This window comes from Haemaphysalis longicornis, unplaced genomic scaffold (assembly GCF_048455015.1).
Source record: "Haemaphysalis longicornis isolate Haplotype H1 unplaced genomic scaffold, Haemaphysalis longicornis Haplotype H1 scaffold_7, whole genome shotgun sequence".
Taxonomy (NCBI): Eukaryota; Metazoa; Arthropoda; class Arachnida; order Ixodida; family Ixodidae; genus Haemaphysalis; species Haemaphysalis longicornis.
Genome location: NW_027526422.1, coordinates 66,398,422 through 66,410,921, shown reverse-complemented (window position 1 = coordinate 66,410,921; position 12,500 = coordinate 66,398,422). Strand labels below are relative to the sequence as shown.

At 46.0% G+C, this 12,500-nt stretch overlaps 3 non-coding genes across 3 annotated transcripts; all 3 read right to left on the bottom strand.

Moving 5' to 3' along the window:
- Positions 1 to 1,411: 1,411 nt before the first annotated feature.
- Trnal-uag (transfer RNA leucine (anticodon UAG)) lies at positions 1,412 to 1,493 on the bottom strand. The gene has a single exon. It is a non-coding gene; the product is annotated as a tRNA-Leu (tRNA).
- Positions 1,494 to 7,139: 5,646 nt separating this feature from the next.
- Positions 7,140 to 7,221, bottom strand: Trnal-aag (transfer RNA leucine (anticodon AAG)). Its single transcript has one exon. It is a non-coding gene; the product is annotated as a tRNA-Leu (tRNA).
- Positions 7,222 to 7,719: 498 nt separating this feature from the next.
- Positions 7,720 to 7,801, bottom strand: Trnal-aag (transfer RNA leucine (anticodon AAG)). Its single transcript has one exon. It is a non-coding gene; the product is annotated as a tRNA-Leu (tRNA).
- Between the last annotated feature and the right edge of the window lie 4,699 nt (positions 7,802 to 12,500).

Here is a 12,500-nt window from a genome sequence, read left to right as displayed (position 1 = left end):
CCTAAACGAAACGGCCAAGCTACTTTTTTCTTTATTGCCTTCTTCAACAGAATAATCAGCTAAGCAACGTAAATGATGACGTACATATACCTAATACGCACACTAAGAACTACAGCACTTCTTGTGCCAGCGGGGGGATTTCAGTATACCCTCATTACCAACAATTCTTCAATGGTGGGTAGCCACTCTGGTTCTGAGGGCTTATGTTTTTGTACTATCGCACAAAAGTACCTATTGACTGCTTGAAGTACTGTCGGATGGGTCTCACATCTGGCTCGGAGTAGCGTACCGCCATCCTGTTTCTTCAGGTGCTATGCAGTTGATACAGCATACTGTCAAACGGTACACTCGGCCACGCTACGGACAGCTCGTGATGACAAAGGCGCATTTATTCACAATGTTGGAGTGTTACAAGGCAAAACTAAATGCCAATAGAAAAGCAGCATGAAGAGTGAAGTGAGACTGACGTGGAATAGGAATTCATATACCGCTTTCAGATGGCGTAAGTTGTGGAGAATCAGAAAACTGTTTATGCACAGGATGTCTCTTTTTATTACGTAACAGTACTGCAGAGTATGTTTAAACACAACAGTCCCTTCAACTACATAAACGTGAAGATTTTAGCCAGTCAGCCAGCCTTTCGGTTCGGCTTCCCGGCTATAAGTCGAAGGAATGCTTGGACAAGAAGTGTATACAGGCAAGACCACTCAAAACGTGGTGGCCTCCATCATACATATCAAAACTGTTCTACAAAAAGAGAACATTAAGCATATTTGAAACGAAGCATATGTACATAACTAAGTAGCAGCGGTCGTTTAGTTATAACATGTGGGATTATTTCTTATAAGAACAAACTAAAATTTGTGGGCTCCATTCTACGTATCAACACTGTTCAACAAAAAGAAAGTTTTAAGCATATTTGCGGCAAAAAATACGTACACGACTGTGACAAGAAACGGTCGTTTAATTATAAGATGTGGGATTAGTTCTTACGAAATTAGACTAAAAAACGCGCCAGGCAATGGTACTAAAAGCAGGTCAAAAACAAGTAAATACTAAAAATGTGCCTCCTAGAGCTGTTCCGCAATTCGTTCGATAAAAGTGTGCAATGGTCCACGCCTTTATGCGTGCAAGTACGTACCATACCACCCCTGCGTCTGAAACATATTCATCGTTGGATGCCAAAACCTCGGTTGCAGCGAAAGCAGACCACATCGACGTCAGTACAACGTGGATACCACGCAGCAAAACCCGAGAACTTTACTCGCAAATCGAAACTGGAAGTAGCACTCCGGGGAAAGGACTTGGACAGCATTGCTTTCTCATTCACAACTTATATAATGTACTTGCGTGTCTATGGACCTCCTCAATAGCTGACACTCTACACGGGTTTTTAATTGATAAAAATGTATGGCAGCGGTGGGATTTGAACCCACGCCCCCGAAGAGACTGGTGCCTAAAACCAGCCCCTTAGACCACTCGGCCACGCTACCGACACATCTTGACTTTTTTTTCTCATAATTGCCGATTGGGCACAACAAAACAGGTACTACAGAATCAGCCCCCAGGGCTGAAAAATGAGAGGAACATACATAAAACCGCCGCGCTTTTAGCTGGCGGTTACGTTTTTGTGAACTTTTAAAACAGCAAGTTCATTCATAACAAATATCACTTCGTCTTCGTATTCCAGCTTCAAAAACACTTCGCGCAGCTTACACACGTGTTCAACAAAGTGGTTTCCAACACACTTTGCATTGACATCTGCATTCCGTACCTCTATTCTACTCTTTCATATGCTGTGCAAACCCAATACAAAAAACAAGTCGTATAGTAGAACATCTGGTTTGACATCCAGGAAACGAATTCCGCGTGGGGTAAGGGGGAGGTCTTTTTTCACGGTACGTTGCAAGACATCCCAAAAGAATACAGCGTCCCAACATTCCATAAAGACATGTTCGACACTTTCCGGTTTTTTATATAGTGCACAGTAGGCACACCATGGCAAAAATAAACCTTTTTCTCACATCCACTTTTTTACCGGTAGCGTATTAGTGTGTAATTTGAAGAAGAACGTTTTAACAGGACCTGGCACTAGCATTCTTTTCACTTACCGTAGAACATGATGTCCGGATCCGCCACTATACAAGGAACGGTACATCGGTTCTGGGAATAGACAATCGATCAGGTCACGCGACAATTTTTTGCGGTTAACAGTAGACAAAAATTCTCTAGAAAAACGCGCCATTAGAAAACGACAGGAGAAAAGAACTTCTCTCAAAAAGGGGCTAACCGAGTAACGTGTAGCGTCCGCTGACGTCACTACAAGGTCGGGCAAAGCACTCGCAACCGTGAGCTGTAAGAAGGTGCGGATAAACGGGTCCACCTGATCCCGCAAAAACATAAAACGGGAAACAAGTTGCCTTACAAAAAGATGCGAGAGTGACAGGCCTCCCCTTCTAACTTTTCTGAATAAGTTGTTCCAGCTCGTCCTTTCATAAGTCGACTGCCAAACAAATACCGCAAATAGGTGATGAAACTTCTGCACATTCAGTCGAGAACAAGAGAGGGCCTGCATGACATACCAGATTTTATAGAGGAAAGGAAAACATTACAAACTGTTGCTCGGGAAAAGATGGACAGGCCGCGGCCCTCCCACGTGGCCGTTTGCGCGCGCATTTCCTGTGCTTTTTCGTTCCAGTATTTCGTGCTGTCTCGATACTGGTCAAAGGGTACCCCCAGATACTTACTTGGCTGCATTGACCAGGTTACGTTTTCAAAAACATTCGGGGCATTTAACCATTCACCGTGCCACAATTCAGTACATTTGCATAAGTTAATGGAACTACAAGTCATACTACAAAACTCTTGTGTAATACTTAGGGCGGTCGGGACACTCTCTCCATTCACACAAAAATAAACCATGATGACAAAGGCACATCTGTTCACAGTGCGGTATTGTTAAAACGCAAAAGTAAACGCGAATAGAAAAGCAGCATGAGTCAAGTGAGACACGGGGAATTGAAATTCAGATACCGCTATCAGGTGGCGTACGTTGTGGCGAATAACCAAACTGTTTATGCACAGGACGTCTGTTTTATTTTCCACCACTGCAACAGGGTATATTTAAACGCAACAGTCTCTTTGACTACATAAACAAACAAATTTTAGTCTGTCTGTCCCTCGATTCGGCTGCCCGACTATAAGTTGAAGGAATGCTTGGGTAAGACGTGTATATAGGCAAGGCCATTCCAAACTACTCATACTGGTGGCCTTCATCTTACATAGGAACACTGTTTAACAAAAAGTAAACTTCAAGCATATTTGAGGCAACACATACATACGTAACTGTAAGTAGCAACATTCGCTTAATTATAAGATGTGGGATTTGTTCTTAAGAGATCAAACTAAAACACGCGTCAGGCATTGGTACTAAAAACAGGTAAAAAATAGGTAAATACTAAAAATGTGCCTCCTCGAGCTGTTCACCAGTTCTATCGATAAAAATTTTCTAGCAGCGGTGGGCTGCAAACCAACGCGACAACGCCTTCGAAGAAACTGGAGAGTTAAACCAGCGCTTTGTACCACTCGGCCAAGCCAACGATAATATTTTTTTTATGTCAAGGTGTCTTTTTCACCATGAACGACTCATTCATTCATTCATTCATTCATTCATTCATTCATTCATTCATTACAGTGCTCCAACCAGCAGCCATTTGTCTAGTACCGGGTCCAATATAAAATACGCTCTATTTTCAGTAACAGAGAATTATCCAGCTCGTTAAGAATAACTGAAGGCCAATGAACATACTGAAACTTATCAATATAGGCAACATAATCATAAATATATCAAAAAGTGGGCAATAAAATAAGGCTTGGGAGCAATTGGATTTTATACGTAACATCAAGTATACGCCTCGAGCTTCGCGATCGCTGCGCCGCCTGCCGCCGCTTCTCCGCGGCGTTGACGGGATTTGCGCTGCGTGGCTGATAGGGGCTCGTGCAGTGTTCTGGTTCTGTTTCGCTTCTTTTCGCCTTTCCGCGCCCTAAAAAAAGCTGGTTATGGTGACGTTTATAGGCAAAGAGTACGTTTAGGTCACTTAAAAAGCAGCTGCGTCTTCGTAGGGTACGCGATCGCCTGCAAGAGTTACCCGGGGACGCGGTTCTGCGCTCTTCGTCGTCGCTCTTCCGGGCGTCGGCGACGGCAGCAGCATATCACCCATCTCACCTCATAAAACATCAGGCACAAATGAATTCTGCTGTCGCCTCGTTTAGACCTGACACTGGCACAATGAGAGGCTGGCTTCATTTTGCAGCGTGGACAACGAACGCGGCTTCGTTTGGAATATATACGTCGCAGAAAAATGAGTTTCGGGGATGCGATTACCCAATCCCGGACAATAATAACTAATGCCTGTTATAAGAATATAAACCATGCGAAAATGTTAAGTAAATTCCAAGCCTGTGCGTCGTTAAATATGTGCCCACACACGTCATATAGCAAGAACCAAGGCAAGTTAATGAAACCACGGGAAAAAAATGTTGTGCAAGTGCGGAATCAAGAAACATAATAGCTCTAACAGAAACGAAAAAAAAGTGCAGCTTCTGACATGCTAAAGACGTTCATCGAAACTTAAGCCAGGTAGGGTTCACTAGACCAACTATACGCGAAATGCACTGCTTTTTCGCGAGACATCAGTGGGGGGGAGGGGAGGGGGACGCTGTGCACAAATGCGGGGCGGAATCAAGCAATGAACGTTTTAGTAATCCCACACGCAAATCTCGCATTCACTTTCCTTTTGTTTTTCTACTTCAAGGAAGAGCTGACCGTACGGCGGACGCATTTTTGGAAGTATGTAGGGTAGGCTGTTCAACAATTACGCGATGAAAGGTGTCGTACGTTGGAAGAGTGTGGTATGTGATAAGGCCCTCTGATTTCAGTTTCTGCTTTATTCTGCAGGCTCCCTGTGCCATATGACGATATTTCGAAGAAGCATTTAGTCGCGGACGCGGATTATATTCTAAGCTTGTCTCCGCGCTGCTCGCAGAGGATATATGTAGCAGATGAACGTTTTGCGGGCGCTCACCTCACGACAATACGACTCTGTCATGTGCTGATCCCCGAGTATTAATATGCATTGTCCATCGTACTTTTGTTGAATATTCCCGAAATTAACATAGACTGGCTTGTAAATGGTGGTGATCAATATCTGAGGTATAATATTGGCAAACGTAACTGGCTTGCAGTCAGGTATGAGTGCTCCGCTGGTTAAGTAAGCGTACAAAACCGATTTAAATAGTATACTGTATAGCCGTAGCATGAACATCTGAGGAACCGGTGGTTACGGAGACACGGCTAGTAAATTCAGGTCAGTGTACTTACAATCGGCTCCATCATACGCCGGTTCCGCGACGCTGGCCTGTGGCACACACCTGGCGCTTATACAGACCGAATATACCTCCCTAAGATCGCGTCAGAAACATTTACACTCTCGTGAACACACTCCATTTGCGAACAGAGTGACTGCTCCACATAAACATGGATTTTAAACGCCCGCAAGCGGTAAATCTCAGTCGTGAACGTGCCGCAAAAGCAGCGGCGGCACTGGGGAGCGGGGCGCGGACTCCCGCGGCTGCTTTCGAAACGGGTCGCTAGGGGGATTTCAGTGGCGCCCCTACAGGCCGCGCTCGAGGCGTATAGTATTCCAGATAGCGGAGCCATTAAATTACAGTTAATGTTTGTCTGCCGGTGCTATAACACAGTTATAAACAACATGGTCAATTATAGCAGTCTCACCTATGTAGCTGCGTGATTTAAAATTATACCGAAGGGAAAGAATGACCACTGGGAGATTCACATGCCAGATAAATGAACAATCATGAACGATTACACAACAACATTTCTACATAGAAAAAGATGGGATAAAACAACGGTAACACCGGAAAGGGATGCCAAGGGATGCCATCGGAAGTTCGAAGGTTTTCATGAAAGTTCTAAAAGCTGAAGTAGTAGGCCAGTATGCAAACCCCGCTTTGTACCACAAAGGTATTAATGACCAATACTTTAATTTACGAGCACAGGCTGTAAATAGAACGCCCAAATCAATTCCATTTCTTACAAAAATTGCTCACTGTTATTTCGTAAGGTCAAATCTCGCGTCATTGTTGAAATTTTCCACCCAGAAATGGGAGTGGGGTAATTGTTAACCACGTCTCACTAAGGAACATTAAACTAAAACCAACTTTTTGCCATGTTGTGAACATGACCAAACTGTTTAAAATTTTCCGATGAGTGCCACATTACAATGCCGCACTTTGCCTTTTAGCAACTCATCCAACTGCCGGTTTGTGTAAGCCATGTCTTTGGCGGTAAACGTAGATAGCTATTCATGAAAACTTGGAAAAGACACTTGCCAGGTCTTTCTCATTTTGGATGTTCGAGGGGCTGAAATTATATCTTCCGCATTCGAATCCAACCATTATCTCAAATTACTCCCATCGCTTTCCTCCACAGATTCCACGTGCTTTATCCAAAGGAATCTTAGTATTTACACACGCGTGCTCATTATAATTTACTAGGTCGTTCGTTTTGAAACCAAGCGCGCTGCAGTTCAGTTTTGTAGATGCCTCATGAAACTTGTTGCAGCCTGATATCAAGCAACATTTCGCAACCACGTTTGGCCTGTATTTGAGTTCAGACCGCACACTGTTCACGACACCAGTGTATACTTCAGGAACAGTGCACACGCGTACCAATGGTCTGCACTTATTTCCGTCGAAGCCGCTCCCCAGAAACGAGAAATTATTTGATGTCTAATCTTCTACCGCTGCTGCATTCCTCGACAACTACTGCCTGCCCTCTTCAAACCTTCAGCTGCAAACCTTCAGTCTGCTTCTCTCCCGGAAAACAAGCAGTTTGACTGTTCATCTCTCCCTTTTTTCTACGGAAACATTCTACGTCAAGAATGACGGCGTGCAAAAACAGCCCAAATAACAGAATGAGACCGGCATAAAATCGGAATAAGAGTTTGTTTTTAGCTGGCAAACGTCGTGACGAATTAATTAAAGAAATGCTAAGGGCCTGGGTATTTATTGTCAGTAGCTAACAGGGATACACAATATTTTTGCGACAAAAAAACATCTGGCAGCGGTGGGATTCGAACCCACGCCGCCGAAGAGACTGGCGCCTTAAACCAGCGCCTTAGACCACTCGGCCACGCTACCGACGGTTGCAGCTGGCAGAGGCACCTGTGCTCACAATGCGTGATTGTTAAAAAGCAAGAGTAATTGGGTACGAGAACAGCACAAAGAACCGAGTGAAACAGACCTAACATGGTCATTAGGATGTTGCTTTCAGCTTTCGAACGTTGTGTCGATAAAATTAACAAATCAGTGGAACCAAACAGCTGCCCGTCAACGTTCTAAGACATATCACCTAAAGAAAGAGGCCGTTCTATCAGTGACACGTCTACCTCTCTTCTCAAGTCTAACTTAAATTTTTGATACCAAGGCTGATAAGTGGTCGCGCCTAGAGGCGCGCTCGGCTCGCCTGCTCTTCACTGTTATATGACCTCGCAAGCCAATACAATGACCCAGTTGTGAGTAGCGCTCGTACAAAACTTGCCCAGCAATGAGTTCTTAATAAGAAAAATATTTAAGCGGGGACTTCCTTTTGGTGGTAGCAAACAGCGCTGCATGATATTTTTTCGACAAAAAAACATCTGGCAGCGGTGGGATTCGAACCCACGCCCCCGAAGAGACTGGTGCCTTAAACCAGCGCCTTAGACCGCTCGGCCACGCTACCTTTTTTTTTTTTTTATTGCAATATCTCAGCACAAAACAAGCACCATCAAACAAAAAACTGCAACGATAAAACTGCTAGTCATCACCTTGCCAGCAGAAAAACGATTAAAATTGTTTGAGGTTGGTCAGTGTTTCCATCACAGGCAACCACTCTGGAGGCTCAGGCTGAGCCCTCCACACTTCAATAATCATGCGCATTGAATCAACGAAATATTCCCTTGACCATTTAGCGTCAACGTCCCTATGGCGTATGGCCATGCGGGATTTCCAAATTGCATGTAGGGCCAGGACCATCACGAGGTCGTAAGGTACTTCGTCACTCTCAATCGGTAAAAACCTAATGCCGTGAGCGTCCAGAGGGAAATCTTTTTTGAGGGTCCGCTGAAGCACGTCCCAAAAGAAGACCCCGTCCCAGCAGTCCAAAAACACGTGTTCTACAGTCTCGGGTTTTCTGCACGGGTAGCAGTCCACCCCACCCGGCAAAAACAGTCCCTTTTCCTTCTGCCACGTTTTCACATCAAGGACGCCCGAGTGAAGTTTAAAGAAAAAAGTCTTGACCCATGGGCCAATCGCCATACGTTTCACACGCTTAAGCACATCCTGTCCTGGCCCTACACGGTAGAGCGATCTATACAATGGAACGGGAAGTACGGAATCAACGAGGTCATTATACAATCTTTTACGCGTCACACTAGATAAGTACTCTAGCGTGAAGCGTGCACGCAAAAACATGGTGGCTTGTACCACCTCACGGAAGTAGCCTTTCGTTGCGCCAAACGAAAAAGAAGCTGACGTTACAACAAAATCAGGAAGCGCTCTGGCCAACTTCACCTGACACACAGTGCGCAAAAAGGGGTCCTTCACATCCCGAAGAAACAAAAAACGATTTACCACTTGACGCAAAAACAGATGCGATAATGACAGGCCACCAAGACGCACGCGCCGAAACAGGTTCGTACGGCTGGTTCTCTCCCATGACGACTCCCAAATCAACACAGCAAAAACTCGGTGCAAGGCCTGTACATGTGCCCGCGAACAATGCAACACCTGTAGAACATACCACAGTTTGCTAATTAAAAACACATTACACACTGAGGCCCTCGCAAATATTGAAAGTCCGCTACCCTTCCATTTCTCGGCCTTTTCACGCAATTCGACTGTTTGACTGCGCCAATAAGGGTCGCTGTCTACATAGTTCTCGAGGGGCACTCCCAAGTACTTCACCGGCGTCGTCTGCCAGCTGATACACTCGAAAACACTAGGCGTACTGTCCCACTGGCCATGCCAGAAGCCTAGACATTTCTGCCAATTAACACCACTGGCACTGTACTTACAAAACATTTTCAAGGTGTTTACAGCAATACTTATGCTTCTCCTATCAACAAAAAAGAGAGCAATGTCGTCAGCGTAAGCTAACACCCGCACTTCACACGACTGAAGTTTAAAACCTTTGACGTCTTCGCTCCTGATTACACTTAAACAAAAGGCTTCAATGTACAAACAAAAAAGCAACGGAGACAATGGGCAACCCTGACGAACGGCACGTTGAACAGGAACGGGTGTGCCGATCGTTTTGTTAATAACAAGCCTCGTAGAACACCCAGTATACGCCATGCGCACACCATTAAGAATAACAGAACCAACATTCACGTGTTCCAACATATTTAACAAAAGTTCGTGAGACACCTGATCGAAGGCTTTAGCCATGTCTACCTGGAGCATTGCCAAAGTCCCTTGCATGGCGTCACAACACTCGAGAACACTTCGGGCAGTATGAATATTTGTAACTATCGACCGCCCTTTGATCCCGCACGTTTGATGCGGCCCTACCACGTCCTTTATGACAGTCTGTAAGCGGCTAGCCAATATTTTCATTAAAACCTTATAGTCGACATTTGTCAGACTAATAGGACGATACCCAGGGATCTGTCTGAGTTTCGCAACCTCCTCCGATTTCGGTATAAACACAGTGTGAGACACAAGAAAAGAAGGTGGCAGCACACCTTTATGGTACGCCTCAGAGTAAACTTTACATAAAACCGGGCTGATGTCACCCTTAAACGCCTTGTAGAAAGCGGCGCTCAGGCCATCAGGGCCCGGCGTCTTCCCTGGGCTCAACTCGTCGATAGCGCCGCGTATCTCTTCTACTGTAATATCTCTTTCGAGATGCGCCTTAACTTCCTCGTCTAAGCACGGTAACAAAGACGTAAACTCTTCTCTAAACTTTTGTTTTCTTGTCATCCTGTCAATGTCGGCCACGCTACCGCCGACAACAGCGAAGCTTGGCTCACATTTCTTCCCCGCTTACGTGATCTCATTACGCGACCTCGTTTCTCCTCGTTCGAGCCAAGCAGTATACGCCCTTGCAGGAGCAACCATTCGAACACAGCCGCCACCCTACCGCCGCGGCGCGCTTCGCTGGCCTTGAAACGTGAGCAAAGGAAACTGTGAATTTAGTTTCCGCAAAGATAAAAATTGCCACAGCTTGCACTAGTGGTGCAAAGCTGGAGAAACAGCAGAGCTGGTGACCCCTCTCCCTTCGTCGGAGACCCGGCTGTTGCACCTCACATTTATTTCTGAACTTGCCGCTCAAAGTTCTGTATGACTGGCAGGCGCCCGTATAGTTTCGTCCGCAGGCTTTCACATCTCTCCCAAAGTGTACCGCGTAAGCACGCGCTAGAAACGTGGCAACCGGCTTCGCGAACTCGGCGACTGCAGCTCGAACTCGGCGTCTGTGCTTCCCACTTCAGGCGCGAACGCACGTGAACTGGTGAGGAGAATAGCACGCGAGAGATTACGCCACGAACGCTGGGCAGTGTGTTCGCGAAAGTCGAGGAGCTGGCTGACGCCAAGCGCTCCTCACGAGGCGCCCACTTCCGTGCGCTCGGTCTGTTTCTTGGTATTTTTTTCTGGCAACGCTATACGGCGGAACTAAAAGCTTAAGCATCTGTGCTGTTAAAAAGCCAAATAGGCACGAAACGCCGTGCAGATGCAGAAACGAATGCGGGAGCACAGGGACGAACACCGTAAGAGCCTGGGCAGGACATTTAATGTAGATGACAAGCCACTCTCCTCCAAAGAGGCAACAATTGCCGTAATGGCTGGCGTGAAAACACCTATGCCCCTCTTCCAACCTTCGATATTAATCGCCCAACTCAATCTATGCCCATTAAAATGCATCACGGCAGCAAGAATCATTTAGGTAGGCGTTACGGTCACTGGAGGTCCCTGCTTTCCTTGGGAAAACAATGTTTCTGCCCAACGTTCCTGAGCACTACGTGCGATGCTGCTTAGGAACATCGAATCCACCACTCGCTATATCGGCACATTTCGTTCAAATCAAATCATTAGGCAATCTGCATCCCTAAGGTCTTCTTCTTGCCTCGAAAGGTGGTCCTTTCATCTAATCATGTTTCGCTAGAACGACAACTTCGGCGAGTATCACGGGGTGAAGACCAGACACCGAACCCTGTGTTCTTCGTTTCGAAAGTGACACCCTCATGCCGCCGAGACGGCGAGTTTGGCGCGAGGCGTGACTGGAAATGTCGTTCGGCTATTGGTGGCAAGCATGAAGGGTGCCAGGGCCGCCCCTCCTGTTTCTTTGTTGCTTATGTTCATGCTTGCTTGTCACTGTCAACGCTGTCAATTGCGTACTCTAATAGAATGCAAGGAAGGCTGGCATAAAGGTAATAAAAAGGAGAAAAAGAAGGGGAAGAGGGCCAATGTGGATGGTATAGAAAGCCATACAAAGAAAAAGTGCACATTGGAGCTAACAATCCGATCAAATGATGGTCCTGAGAAGCTTACCGTGATGAAATCGTTGTGAGTTTTAACGGATGCATCAACAAATTTATAATAGTGACGATCATTTTGCGCTTCACTAACTTGCATCCTCCACAGCCAATTCCATTTTGAGGGACAATGCCGTATCACCCCCGCTTCTTATACGTGCCGAAGAGTGAAGGATTAGATTTTGCTGGACATTTTTTTTACGTTGAATACGACGGTAGTGAAAGATCAAGGCGACAGGAAAGTTGGGCTAACAACATCTCACAGTTAAAAAAACCGAGTGCATGTCCCGTCCGGCATTGGTACAAAGCGTCGCAGTTTACGTCCAACGCCCGCAGTTAACCAACATATGCTAAATGCGAACAGCTAAATATAAAGAGTATGGTACCGCGACAAACCAGAACCGACAATACAGCACGGCGTCAAAACCACACGCGAGAAAAGAGCACAGCGTAAAAGGGGCACGGCGACAAAATAGCTCGCACAGAAGAGCACACCGCAAGAGCAGATCACTGTAACAATTGGGCGCAGTGGCGTAGCTCGTTTGTCTAGCATAATGTCACTGTTCCAGTGACTTTAGACTGGCACCCGGGACCCATAGGTCCTCTGCCATCTCCCCCCTCTGGTGTAACGGAACGTGAAGGGAAACTCGAGAGCCTTTTGCACATATTATAACGTTTACGTTAAAAATACAAGTAATTGACCCCTTAGGCTTTCTATAAAATCGTTCTCTTGTGTCGTTGTGCTGTTTTGACGCTTTCCTCTTTTGTCGCGTACGCTTTTGTCGCTTCCCTTTTTTGTCGCCGTGCTCTTTTGCGCGTGCTCTTTAGACATCATGCTGTTCTGTCGGTGCTCTTCTGTCGCGGGACCTTTCGTCGCGTGCTGTTCTGGCAGCCGCCCCGAAAAGGATA